The sequence below is a fragment of the Falco biarmicus genome, chromosome 5 (genome assembly GCF_023638135.1).
Source record: "Falco biarmicus isolate bFalBia1 chromosome 5, bFalBia1.pri, whole genome shotgun sequence".
Lineage (NCBI taxonomy): Eukaryota > Metazoa > Chordata > Aves > Falconiformes > Falconidae > Falco > Falco biarmicus.
This window is the reverse complement of record NC_079292.1, coordinates 54,396,439-54,410,415: the sequence shown is the minus strand read 5'-3', so window position 1 is coordinate 54,410,415 and position 13,977 is coordinate 54,396,439.

The window sequence follows — 13,977 nt, the reverse complement described above, 5'->3', positions numbered from 1 at the left end:
ATAGGTAAACAAAAAACACACTTGAATACAGTTACTAATGCTATTATTTAACATGTGTGCTCTTAGTACACTGGGCACTTTGCAGTAGTTATTCAGGATGCTCATAAAGACTGAATTTTGCTCCAGTTTTTTAATTCTCAATTTATTACAATTCGTGTTTTAAGGTTACAGCTCCGTTAAGTTTGCAAACTATTTCAGTAATGAACAGCTCTCGTTGTGAAATATGTGGGTGGCTCTGAAAAGAGCCTTGATTTTGACAGCGTTAACGTTTGCAATTCAAGTTTATCCGCCGAAGCCGTAGAGGGTGCGCCCCTGGCGCTTGAGAGCGTACACCACGTCCATGGCCGTGACCGTCTTGCGCTTGGCGTGCTCGGTGTAGGTGACGGCGTCGCGGATCACGTTCTCCAGGAAGACCTTCAGCACGCCGCGCGTCTCCTCGTAGATGAGCCCCGAGATGCGCTTCACGCCGCCGCGCCGCGCCAGGCGCCGGATGGCCGGCTTGGTGATGCCCTGGATGTTGTCGCGCAGCACCTTGCGGTGGCGCTTGGCGCCCCCTTTGCCGAGCCCCTTCCCGCCCTTGCCTCTGCCAGACATGCCAGCGTTACTGCAGCCGCACACTGCACGCCGCCGCCACCGTGGAGCCGCAGTATATTCCCCGGGAGCCGACCTGGTTGAGGACTGCGGCGCGGAGGCGGGGGGCTCGGCCCCAGTCTCCGCCCTTGCCCCCGCCCGCCGCCCCCGGGCGGTCCCCGCGCGGCTCGGCGCGGGCTTCCCGCGAGACGGCGGCCGAGGCGCTCTCCCCGGCCCCGGCCCCCGCGACGCGCCCGGTGGCTCCGCCTGTCGCGGGCGGGGCTGCGCTTCCGCCCCGCGCCTCCCGCCGCCCGGCCGCCCTGCGCGCTGCCCCGGCCCGTCTTTCGGCTTCTTTCCTGACCCACCCGCCCCGTCCCTGCCCCCCTGCGCGGGCGGCCGTTGCGAGGCAGCGCCGGGTCTCCGACGGTGGCGAGAGCGGCTGCGGCGGCGCCCCCGGCCCCGGCCCTCCCCGCTGCCCGCGGGTCTGCGGCAAAATCCGGCCAATCCGGGGCCGCGCTCACGCTGCCGCCCCGCCCCGCCGCCGGCCCCCGCCCGCCCCCGGTTTTGCTTTGGACGCTTCACGTGTTGCTTTCAAAATTTTTTAGCTATGTAATATTTGCCTGCATCGAGACCTTCTTCGGGTATATTCATAGAATCTTTTTCAGCCTTGTCCTCTTCTACCTACAGCTTCTTTCTTTTGCTAAGTCCTGCTACGTGTTGCTTAAAAGTGCACGGGAAGGAAACGCTCAAGCTACGTGATAAGACAAGGGATCTTTTTTAAAATGCAACGTAGTATTTCCTTCCTGTAACTTAAAACATGATTAATTTGGATTTGGGTTTTTTTCGTCACAGCACATGCATACACACACACACACATATATTTGTCATACCTTTACTTATCAAAGATATTTTGGACCACTCTGAGAAAAGCTGAGAGCCTCAAGAATTATTTCAAGAGAATAGACCATAATGAAGCAGCACAGGTCACACCACCATATTCTGGGAATACTTCCTATTGGGGAAGCAAAAGACCTGGTTTTGCTCAGTACCTTAATGGAAAAAAAAGACTGTTACACTACTCTCACATTAATGCTTCAGTTATTTCCATGCTAAACACATGCCATTTAATATAGGAATGCTATTTGTATTTTTAAAGGTTAACAAAACCCCACAGATTAATGTTCTCATGTTACTAACTTCCCTGGTTTAGGGCAAACTTGCTTAAACTAATAAACTTTACTTCCTGAAACCGATTAATATTAAAATAATATATACTGAGATTAAATACAATTTCAAAATTAAAAACCTAAAATGGTTTTGGACTACTTGGGGGTTTCCTTTCTTCTTTTTAACTGTACAGGTTTTCACTAATTTATAGTGACTTTGGCAATAATAAATCATTTTCCCATTTAATAGAGGAATATTGAAATAAACATAAATAAGTCTTCAAGAAATGGGAAAATTAAAAATTTCTTGAAGATATCAAGGATTTTGTTATGGTGTGGTTTCTGTTTTAATTTGCATTTAGTCTTCATATTCTGAGAATTTATAGCATTATGAAAAAATCTTCACTGGCATAAATTTCTGTAACTTCTTAGGAAAACAAAAAAAAAAGTTTCAGTACTGCGCTCACACAGACGGACAGATACACACACACCTTCCTTATGTATTAATCATAACATATTATACAATAGGTTAAGAACTTTACCTCATTTTTTCCCTTTACCACCCCCCCTCATGCCCTAGAGTGTATAATAGATACATGTGCAAAAAGGAAGTTACTATCCTTTTAGAAGATAGACATTTTTAATGTATCTTTATATATATTACTTTTTCCAAACAGAGAAACATAAGGCAGAAAAGTGGGGTGTTTTTTTCCTTTCAATATCTGTTAACTTTTAGCTTTTCTTCCATTTCCTTCCTCACCAGACAAGCTTGTTCAAAACTCTTCAGCCTTCTTTTTAAAATTGTGCAAATCTATTGACAGAAACTATTTTATAATTCAGGCAACCACCAGTTTTGGAACTGTGACTTAAGTATTCAGTGAAGTGTCATAGCCTATTTGTTTGTTTTTCCCTTGATATGAGGCCCTCTTGACTTTTCTGGTTAGTCATCTTTTTATAAACACCACCAGCTAGCCTTCTATTTGATTCCTACATTTAAACTAGAGTCTCCTACAATTAAGTGATAGATCTGTTAGTATTGTGCTTGTCAGCCTCCAGTCAGATAAGCCTCTTACATTTACAGAGCAAAATCCATCAGCAACTCCAAAACCCAAATCGGAATGTTCAGTAAAGACAGCCATAGGATTGATGGATAAATGAAACACTTGTGGAAAAATATCTCAAGGAGAAGAAAGGGAGAATCATTCCTTTTGCAACAGCGAACACCAGGCAGGGTCTCATGGAGGGTCTCAGGAAAGGCCTGGGAGTGCTGCTTTGCATTTCTGTGGGACATGGGTGAGGGCAGCTCTGCTAGATAGTACAGTAGTGGAGTTCTGCATCTGTACTGGGGCAGTGTGGTAGATTAGTGAGAACTTTAAACTGTACTTTTAGTTAAACAGTTGATAAATATTAACTCTTAAATGTCATTTCGAAGGTATTTTTAAAAAAATTATAGGTATCAAACCAAACCCCCAAATACTCTTGAGGATACAAAGTATCAATATTTTGTAGTGTTCTTAAAATACAATGTATTTTGAAGAACTTTTAGTTTGGTCTTTCCCTGTTCATTCCAGGACCATCACACAGGTACATTTTACAGGGATAAATTAAGAACTTTGGATTTGGGCTAAGTCTAAAGATATCAGAAGTGACAGATACCTGAAAATGTATAACAACTGCACATACTCATGCACATACATACCAGCTGCTATGCAGTCCTCATAGCATGTAATCAGTATTTACTATTTCACATTAGACTGTTCATTTTATTTGTGTAGACTGCACTTATGCTGCTGCAAGGCGAACTCAAACTCTGCACACACCTGCCTAAACCAGCGAAACAGCAAGAACTGGCCTGGCAATGCTGCTTACACTGTGACAGTTTTCAGGCATTGAATGCAGAGGTGGAGTGACACGTTTGGTTTGCTGAAACTTTTGTGTTATATTGACCTAGGCTGATATTACCAGAGTAGTTTGGCAACCAACCCCTGCATTTTCTTTGGCATCTGTGTAATTACCTCTTAGACTTGTAAAATAATCTCTCCTGGAAGTGGACTAGTCCATATCCATGTAAAAAAGTTTAATTTTTTCCAGATATGTTCCTTTTCCCCAAAACAACAACAAATCTGGTTCTTTGCTTTGAAGTCCTTTAAAGTCAGCGTGAGCAATTTTGACAATGAGCTGGCTGACTGCACAAAAGTAAACAGAAATTCTCAAATGCTACTTATTGCATTGGTGCAGTGGGGATGTTGCCTGCTTTTCATGGACCATGAGTAGTCTAATACTGAAAATGTTGAGAGCTCAGCTCATTAAATCGGCATCTAAACCACACCAAGCTTTGCATTCAATTTTTGGCTGTTCCTGAAAGGCTGTGTCCCAGTGTTACCAAAAATCGTAACCAGGAATACTCTCCAAAGCAAATGACAGTTTATAATTTGCCATTGATTTATTGCAGTGCTGGGTGCGTGGGGGATTTTTCCTGCTAACATGCACACCAAGCTGTTAGAGGGTACACGTTATAGGAAGTAGAGTACTTGCATATTCATAGCACATTACATATTTCATTTCATGCACAGGATTGGTTACAAGTTTCTTGCTTCCAATGCAAGTGACCTACGCATGCTCCCAAAGCGGGGGTTTGCCCTCTTGGGGGGAGGGGGCTGTATTTGAGTTGAAGGTTGCGATCTCCCACTACCACAATTAATTTTGTCCTACTTCCAACTAATTTCCTGTGGGCTGCAACACGTTATTCAGCTTGTCTTCTCTTGTAGCCAGAACTTTCTTACTTGAAGGCTTCCTTCTGCATCATTTAGGTAACTGTGATCTTACTATGTGTTGTTTCCAAAGGTTGACTCCCACAATCAAGTAGTCCTTCATACATCAGTTTTGATGGCTTGAGAGAGCGGGTCATCTTAACTTAAACTTTGTGCATATACTTGTTTAACATATAGTTAATTCAGGACTTTAGGCAACACCAGAAACCATTCTTCTTCCCTTTTCCATCATGCTTCTTACACCATGCATTAAGCTCTGCATCGACATGCACATTAAAACATTGGCATATTATGCTAAGATTCATGTGTGAGCACACTGAACACTTAATGAAAATTATCTCATGTGCCCTCTGGAACAATTTCTTCCTTACTAATGGCCTCACAGACTGAAGCTTTACAGATCAGCATTTTGTATAACTTCACTGGTCCATCTCAGTGGTGTGTTTGGGCTAAAAAAACCCAAACAAACATACACAAAAAAAACCCCAAACCAAAACAAAAAACAAACAGAAAACCAACACCACACACAAAAAAAAACCCCAACCAAATAAACCATCCCACAAGTGCAGAGAGAAGGGGGGTGGTCATAACCATCTCAAATACTCATTATACAGGGGAGGCAAGGAAATACTGGAAGGTCTTTAGAAATGTATAATGATGGGTCAGTATAAAGGGTAAATATCAAAGCAAAAAGGATACACAGGAGATTTGAGCAGTTTTTTGAATTTCTAAACTACATTTCAGAACCACATGTGCATCAGAACAGATAACAGAGCACAGTATAGTCTCTGCTGATGTATAAAGGTGGAGCCATCAATCCTAGTAACACATTTTCTTCCCAGTTCTATGCTAGCAACTTGTCAGTGTTTAGGGGTAAAACAGCCTAGAAGACAGGGAAGTTGTTCTGGAACTGAAGCATACACTACAATTGCCTGGAAGCTGAATAACAAATCGTTATTTCTCCATGATTAATTGTTAACTGATATTAAGAAAAATCCCACATCATCTAGACATTGATGTCCTGCAGCAAAGCTCAGTGCAAGAACTGAAAAGGAATGGAAAGCATTATTTTAAAGCAAAAGTGATTTCACTTGTGCATCCTGATATTGTATGAATTCACTTTAGGATAGAATAAGCCTTGTAGTTAAAATATATTGAATATAAGAAATATATTCTAATGAAACTAGTAGTTGCACAACCAAAGCGGCTATGAAATCCTCTGTACAGCCCTGTACCAAGGCTAAGAACTTATATTTACTCAAAGAATGTAGGTATAGTAATTAGGCCATGTAACCATAGTCTGAAAGAAATAATTAATGAATAACTGATCAAAGGAGGAGTCTGTTTCTCTTTCTTTAACTTTCTCTAACAAGGGGCCTGTTTAAAAGTTACCTAGAGGGAGCGAGTAAAAGAAACAAGCAGAAGAAACAGATGTCGACAAGGACATAAATTAGCTCAGACCCATAAGAACACTGCAAACTTGCAAGACCCATCACATACCAGGCAAAAGGTGAAAAGTACCATGAGGAAGACCTACTTCCTCCCAGAGACCACTGCCCACAATTCTTGGAGGAATTTGCGCAAGCACGAAGGACTGATAAGCTAATTAACACACGAAGTGAGGGTAGGCGGGATTAGGTAATGAATATGTATAGGTGTTAATTGTTTGTCTTATTGTATAAATATAAACTTATTAGTTACTTTAAACATGCACGTTAGGCGGAAGGGTTCCCCGTGCATCCGGCGCTGCCAATAAAGGATACTTAGTCACTAAGAAATTTTGACTTCGTTCTTTAAATCAATCTGGTGACCCAGGTGAGATACTTCTCTGCCAGGCTGTAGGACCCGCTGGGGATAGGACTCCCCAGGGTACCCCCAGGATTTCCCAGAGGGACTCCTTGACTCAACGGATCACTGCGGCGGCAGACAAGGACCCCATTGCTGTAAGTGACGGTATTCTTTATTTTGGTTTGTTTGTTTGGTAGACCGGTCATTTGGAACTGCCCGTAAGTCAAAAGTTAAACTTCTGCAGGGTGGTGTATACTTTTGTGGCTAGCACCTTAAGTATACGTTTGGTTGGCATTAAATTGCAGTTTGGAGCCTGGCAAGTTCACCTATAGGGCTCGTTTGGTACGGTCTCACTTATTACGGTTTTCTGACTTATTGGGCATGGAAATTTGACTCTGATTATCGATATTGTGATTTTGGCTATATTCTTGGTAATCTTGCTTTTTATGGTTTTTTGACGTATTGGATGTGGAATTTGGCTCTGATTATTGTTATTGTGATATTGGCTATACTCTTGGCAATAATAGTGGAGTTTTGATGTTGCTGTAGAAAGGTACCTGCATGTTGCATTTTTTAAGTGTTAAGTGTATTCTGTTAGTGTGAAGTGGAAAATGGGAGGAAAACAAAGTGGTGGGATTTCAAAGAAAAGCCCTTTAGGATGTGTTTTGAGTCACTGGAAGGATATTGGAGGATCTGCTGGTGGAAATGTGAATAGGAAAACATTGATAAAATATTGTAATCAATGGTTGCCGCTTTATAAGCTGGAATGTGGAGAAAAGTGGTCTTTTAATTAATAATTGTTATACGCATTTATGCTAGAAATGTGAGAACATTTCTGTATTAAGTATATTATAAATTGTCTTGAACATCTGAGGGGTGAATGTGAACCTCTATATGTTTTAAAGTGTATATGGTGTAAAGAATTATTATATGGTGGGGACAAGAAACTGAATGCCCTAACTGTAAGGTTTGGACGCCCTGGGATAAGAGAGAAAGCTGTAACTGAAATTAGAGTGGTCTATGGCTGGGATAGCGATTGAGATAACAAAGTGGTGGAATAGTAAGAAAGAGTCTGTTGGGATGTGTTTTAAGTCACTGGAAGGAAATGGCGGGGGGGGTGGGTGCAGCCTCGGGAACCGTGAATAAGAGAACTTTTGTAAGTACTGTAATCAGTGGTGGCTCCTGTATAAGTTGGGGGACTGAGAGACATGGCCCTTAAATGGGACACTGAATTATAATGTTTTATTACAGTAAATGTTATACTTCATCCCATTTTCCTCTCGCCTCAAGAAATGTGTGCTGATATGTTTCTGTGACAGGAGGAGTGTGGGATTAACACCACCTGATCTTTGATTATGGCTCTAGAAAAGGATTAAAAAAAAAAACAAACAAAAAAACCCAAACAAACAAAAAAACCCACCAAACCCACAAAGAAACAACAAAAACAAAAAACCTGAGACCTAAACTAAAAGGATGTTCCCGTTGAAATATTTGTGTAAAAAAAAAATTAAATTAAATTAAATTAAAAAAAAAAAAAAAAAGAGAGCTCAGGTTGTGGTTCCTTCTGTGGAGCAACCAGAATGAAACACGTTTGTTATAAATTGAGACCACAACGGATCATAATCCAATTAAAATTTTATTAATTATAGCAAGTAGAATATGAGCAAAAACAGCGCTGGACGACAGGGGAGTCTGCGCTCCGCCAACTGCCATACTGAGCAGTTCAAACAGTCCCTTTTTATACATCTTTACTTCCGTGTTCATGAGGTAGTGGAGGCATGCTTCAGTTGTTGTTAGGGGGTCGTTTTCTGCCTCCTGGTGGTCGTTGAGGCCGACGTAAGAAGTCTTCCTCCTTCGTCCCATAGTTGACCCCTCACTCATATGTCCTTATATGGGGTTGTTTGTCCTGCTTCTGTCGGTTCCTGGATATCTGGTGGTTATCTTATCTTGCGCAAGAGGTATCTGGTTTAGTTTGTGTAAGCGATTGCGGTTATCTTATCTTTTGTTGCCTAACCTTTACATTGGGTTTAACATAAATCTTAATAAACAATACCCTAGTCCATAGCTTCTCACACGTTGTAAGATAAAATTTATACTAATGTATGTAAGATCTGAAGCAGGGGGTGGGTGGGGGGTGGAGAGTCAAAGACCGTGTGAAAGTGTTAGTATTGGAATGAGTTTGTACAACCCCCCGTACCCCCTCGAAGGTGCGGCTGAATCCTGCTGGACGCACGGCAGGGTGTTTGCTGTTTGCCCGCGAAAGCTGATACGTAAGAACACAGACTTAAAGCAACAAGTAACAGTTTTGCGTTCAGGGTAAGAAAGAGTTAAAACAGAAGCGCTGTTGCAGAGGCAGGCTTGTGTAACCTGAAGAGCAGGAAGAGCATCTCCTGCCCCCAGTCCTCCTGATGGTGAGGAGGAGGGGGTTGCTGTTGCTGACGATTAAGCAGAAGGACCTGACAATGTCACCCCAATTGCTGCAGCATTTGCAGTACAACAGGACCGGTAACGGCCCCTTTAGGGCAGACAGTGGGTCTGAGCAGAATAAAGGTGAATCTTTGATGGGGAAATTTAGATGTTTGAAAGTTGGTTGTGAATAGGACTGGATAAAGTTTCGAGTTGATTGTTACTAGGTAATTGTGATGTAGAAAAGTTTGTGAATACAAAACCAACTTATTTGGTGTTAAACTTCAGTGAAAAGAATTTGTTACAGTTGTGGGAGCTGCTGGCCACCAGGAAAATATCCTGAAACCTTTAAAGTACAAACCAAGAAAACAAATAAGAATGCCAAATTCACCAAAATCTTTGTTGGGATGAGATTTATTAGAACATCTAGACCTTTAAAGAAGGGGAAATGAAACCAAAAGTTAAAAATGATCAATTTATTAAAATGTTGAGCTTATCTTTAATTCAACAGAAAAGTGGAAGAGAGGACCTCCCTGAAGTAAAAGAAATCTTTAACCAGGTATATCTGGAAATAAATTCCAGGTAAGGCGAAAAATGCTTTCCCTGTTACAGTAAAAATGATAAGCGGGAGGCCTGCCTAGTTCAGGTAAAATAATATCCTGTGGTCAGCAGGGCTGTGGGGGTTATTGGCATAAAAACTAAAATAAAATACACTCTGTAATAGTTCTACTAATGTAAATCTGTGTGTTTTACCATGACTGACTTGTTATGGGATGCCAGATGAAACTCTGCACTGACAACAAAGTACAAGGAATAAGGTTGGTCAAGTGCCTCCTGCCACAATCAAGGGCAAGATTGGGTTGGCCTCTGTGTTTGCCACCAAGAAGAATCTTGAGCTCTGCTGTTGGCTGCAACCCAGTAGGCGTTGAGCGGTGGGAACATATGCCATGCCAGACCTTGATATGAGGAATGACCCCCTCCGTTATAAGAGGGTCATCCAGGAAGGAAGAACATAAGATGACCCATTGAGGCACTGATCTGGAAATTGGAAACTGCCTGGCCAACCATGAGGCCAGACAAGTAGCAGAGGATGTAGGAAAGGAGGAATTATCCTTAATACCAGATGGTAAAATCCAAACTATAAGTACAGATCAGGAGCCAAACTATTCTAAAGAAAACTTAAAGCTAATTCAGGACATGAATGATAAAATAAGTGGACTTATTTGAGGGATGGTCGTATAGTGGTACCATCCAATTTAATATGGACCACAGCCCTAACAGAACATAATAAGACGCACTGGGGAGCTGATAATTTATGTAAAAGTCTAAATCAGAAATTGATAGGGCGGAACCTGTATACTGTAATAAAACAGGTGATAAAATAAAACAGCAATGTGAAATGTGTTTGAAAATTAGCCAGGGCAACAGTGACAAGTTGATTTTTCCAAACTCCCAAGAAAAGGGGGGTACCAATATTTATTAAATGAATGGACACCGCAACGTATCATACAGTATTATGCACCTGCAACTTGGAATCCTAATGAACTCATTAGCGGTGCTCAAGAACCTATCTACAATCTGAATAGTGTCATTCCTCTACAAGCTGTCTTGGAAATTATTACTAATCAAACAGCTAAAGCTCTTGATGTGAAATGCAATTTATCAACACAGGATGGTTCTCGATTACCTGCTAGCTGAAGAAGGAGGTGTTTGTGGTAAATTATTTGTTTCCAATTGTTGTTTGAAAATTGATGACAATGGTGAGGTAGTTAAACAAATCACATCAGAGATAGGGAAGTAGCCCCTATTCCAGTCCGAACTTGGAAAGACGAATATTGACTTGTTTTCCTGGCTTCTCAGGAGCCCCCGGGTAAAATGAATCCTATTTTATTTGTTATGTGGATTAGCCACCTTATTGTTTTTGCCATGTGCTGTTCCATGTTTTATAAGGTTAATTCAACACATTATAACTAACATGCAATTTGCCATTATGGTTTCACCCGATGGCGTTAAACAAATTTGAGTAGTATGCCAAAATGTACACACAATAACAATTTACTAGCCAACGGGAATTTGGAAACAATTGACTCTTAACAATTCAGATAACAACGTAGGCTGAGTAAGAATAAAAATAGAATAACAGCAAAAACAACCACCAGGAACGCATAGATGAGGATATGGTAATGACTTTTATACTTTTCCACCTCTGCCATAAGTTCTTGATGTGTGACAGCAGAAAAACACACCCTCTGCCTAAACAACAGGAAGAAAAAAAAAAAAGTTTCATTCCCCTTTCCAATGAACCATATAGGTTAAACGTTTTGAGAACACTCACCATACAGAATGTTCAGAGGGGGAAATGTGCACTCTAGACCCTTCTTCCCTGGCAGGTGATGTGGCGGTCTGGTGGTGAGAAAACATTACATTGAAAACAGGGACCTATTGTTTGACCATAGTGCCATAAATGTTACCATTAATAGACTTACTGGAGTGGTAAGGTCAGGAAATGGGTTTGGGACTTCATCTAGACATGCAGTAGCCATGTTTTTATCACACACATGATCTGTGTATACCTTTGAACATGCACATACACAATTTTAAAGCCCCATGGAATGTGTTGGAAAAATCGTGAAAGACCACACATGCAAAATCCCTATAGTCTACCCGTGACAGTGATGCATGTAAAAAAAAGTGTTAAGTAATAATAAAAATCAATATTATTTAAATGAACTATAAACACTATATTTTAAGTGAAACATATAGCTATAAGTGTTGGGTTTAGGTTTTGTTTTTGTAGGTTATTATTATATGTATTACCCAACCCTTTGGATTTATTTTGAAAACTGTGTGTTTGATGCAAAGTAACTTCAATGAACCATTTGACAATTAGTAAACAACAAATAACAATTTATTAACAAACATGAACTAGAACAGAATAACAGTCCAGCAAAGTCTCATGTAATGTGAAAACAGATTTCTTCACTTGTGAATCCAGTATTTCTCTTGACAAAGTGACGAAGATGAACAGAAAAGAACAAGCCGCTTGGATCCATTATTCAAGAGTAAAGAAAACTCCTGAGAAATCATGGGCCGTTGCCTCGGCAGGACCCACAGAACTACGATTCTTCAGGTCATAATTATAGTCAGATGTTTGCCAAATTTGTACTTAACTCTGTGGAATAATAATGTACATTTATCCCTGGTACAAGGCATATCTCAGGCTCTGAATAAAACTGATTGTTGGATATGTACACATCTGCCTGAATATGGAGAAAAGGGTATATCATTGATTGGAATTCCATTACCTAGGAATAAATCTTGGGAAAAACTGTGGGGAAAATACCTCTTCGAGTATTGAAAATGATGAAATTTTGAAATTAGAGATAAATAGTCCTAAGGTGCAAGAGTCATACTATACGTGTGTTCAGTGATGTAATCCACCCAAAGGATTGGGAAACATGGACTGTAACCCTGTGACCTATGTAGGAAATCAAACTTCTTATAATACAACTTTAAATATTGGTACCTCTATTTCTGTTAACTCCACAGCTTGGCCAATACCGGAAGGAAGAGGATGGTACTGGCTGTGTAATGATACAGCCTGAAAGATATTACCAAAAAAAACAGATGGGAACATGTACCTTAGGAGCAGTAGTTCCTAACATGATGTTACATGATTCTTTGTCAAAAGGATACCTGAGAAATCATATGCGGAGAATTAGACGAGTAATCAAAAATTCTTTAATAGAAAAGCCAAGTGCTTTTCATAGCTTTCCCAATGGTTTATCCTGTGGTTAGGAGTAAGTGAACTGAAAAAAAAAAAAACTATAGTCAATATATCAGCAATGATAGAAAACTTGGAAAACAAAACAATCGATGCTATAAAGACATAGCAAATAGAAATATCTAGCTTGTCACAAGTGGAATTACAGAACAGAATGGCTTTGTATTCATTATTGGCTGCTCAAGGGGGAGTATGTACAATTATTAATACCAGTTGTTGTATATACATAGATCAGAGTGGAAGAGTTTCCACTGATTTAGAAGAAATTTGGTAACAAACCAGAGTATTGCACGAGATTACAAAAGATGATCTTTCTTGGGGATTTGAAGAAATGTGGAACAAGCTGACTTCTTGGTTACCTGACCTTCAATGGTTGAAGCAGATATTTGTTGTAATAATTTTTATAGTATTTGGAATATTTGTATGTATATTATTTAAGTGTATGCTTTGGTGTTTGAATACAAGTAGATACATATGATGCAAAGGAATTTGCATGTACCTAGAAAAGGGGGGAATGATATTGTATGAATTCACTTTAGGATAGAATAAGCCTTGTAGTTAATGAATATAAGAAATATATTCTAATGAAACTAGTAGTTGCACAACCAAAGCGGCTATGAAATCCTCTGTACAGCCCTGTACCAAGGCTAAGAACTTATATTTACTCAAAGAATGTAGGTATAGTAATTAGGCCATGTAACCATAGTCTGAAAGAAATAATTAATGAATAACTGATCAAAGGAGGAGTCTGTTTCTCTTTCTTTAACTTTCTCTAACAAGGGCCCTGTTTAAAAGTTACCTAGAGGGAGCGAGTAAAAGAAACAAGCAGAAGAAACAGATGTCGACAAGGACATAAATTAGCTCAGACCCATAAGAACACTGCAAACTTGCAAGACCATCACATACCAGGCAAAAGGTGAAAAGTACCATGAGGAAGACCTACTTCCTCCCAGAGACCACTGCCCACAATTCTTGGAGGAATTTGCGCAAGCACGAAGGACTGATAAGCTAATTAACACACGAAGTGAGGGTAGGCAGGATTAGGTAATGAATATGTATAGGTGTTAATTGTTTGTCTTATTGTATAAATAAGCTAATTAGTTACTTAAAGCATGCACGTTAGGTGGAAGGGTCCCCCGTGCATCCAGCGCTGCCAATAAAGGATACTTAGTCACTAAGAAATTTTGACTTCGTTCTTTAAATCAATCCTAAAACAGATACATACCCAAAAGACCAAGTTTGCAAAAGGGCAGGGTGGTATTGCTTTCAGGGACAGGCAGGACAAGGAATGCTTGCTATGAGCCCTCAGCAGCTCTCCAGGGAGGGGGAGGTGCTGGCTACAATGTGGTCATCTTTGAATGGCCTCTTGTGCAGTTTAGAAGCTAACAGCAATTCTATTCTTCTGTCTCTTCAACATCTAAGACTTCTGTAAGCATTGGAATTCACTCACCACTGGTTGTCTCTATAGCAGAATGCCTTATTGGTCCAGGAC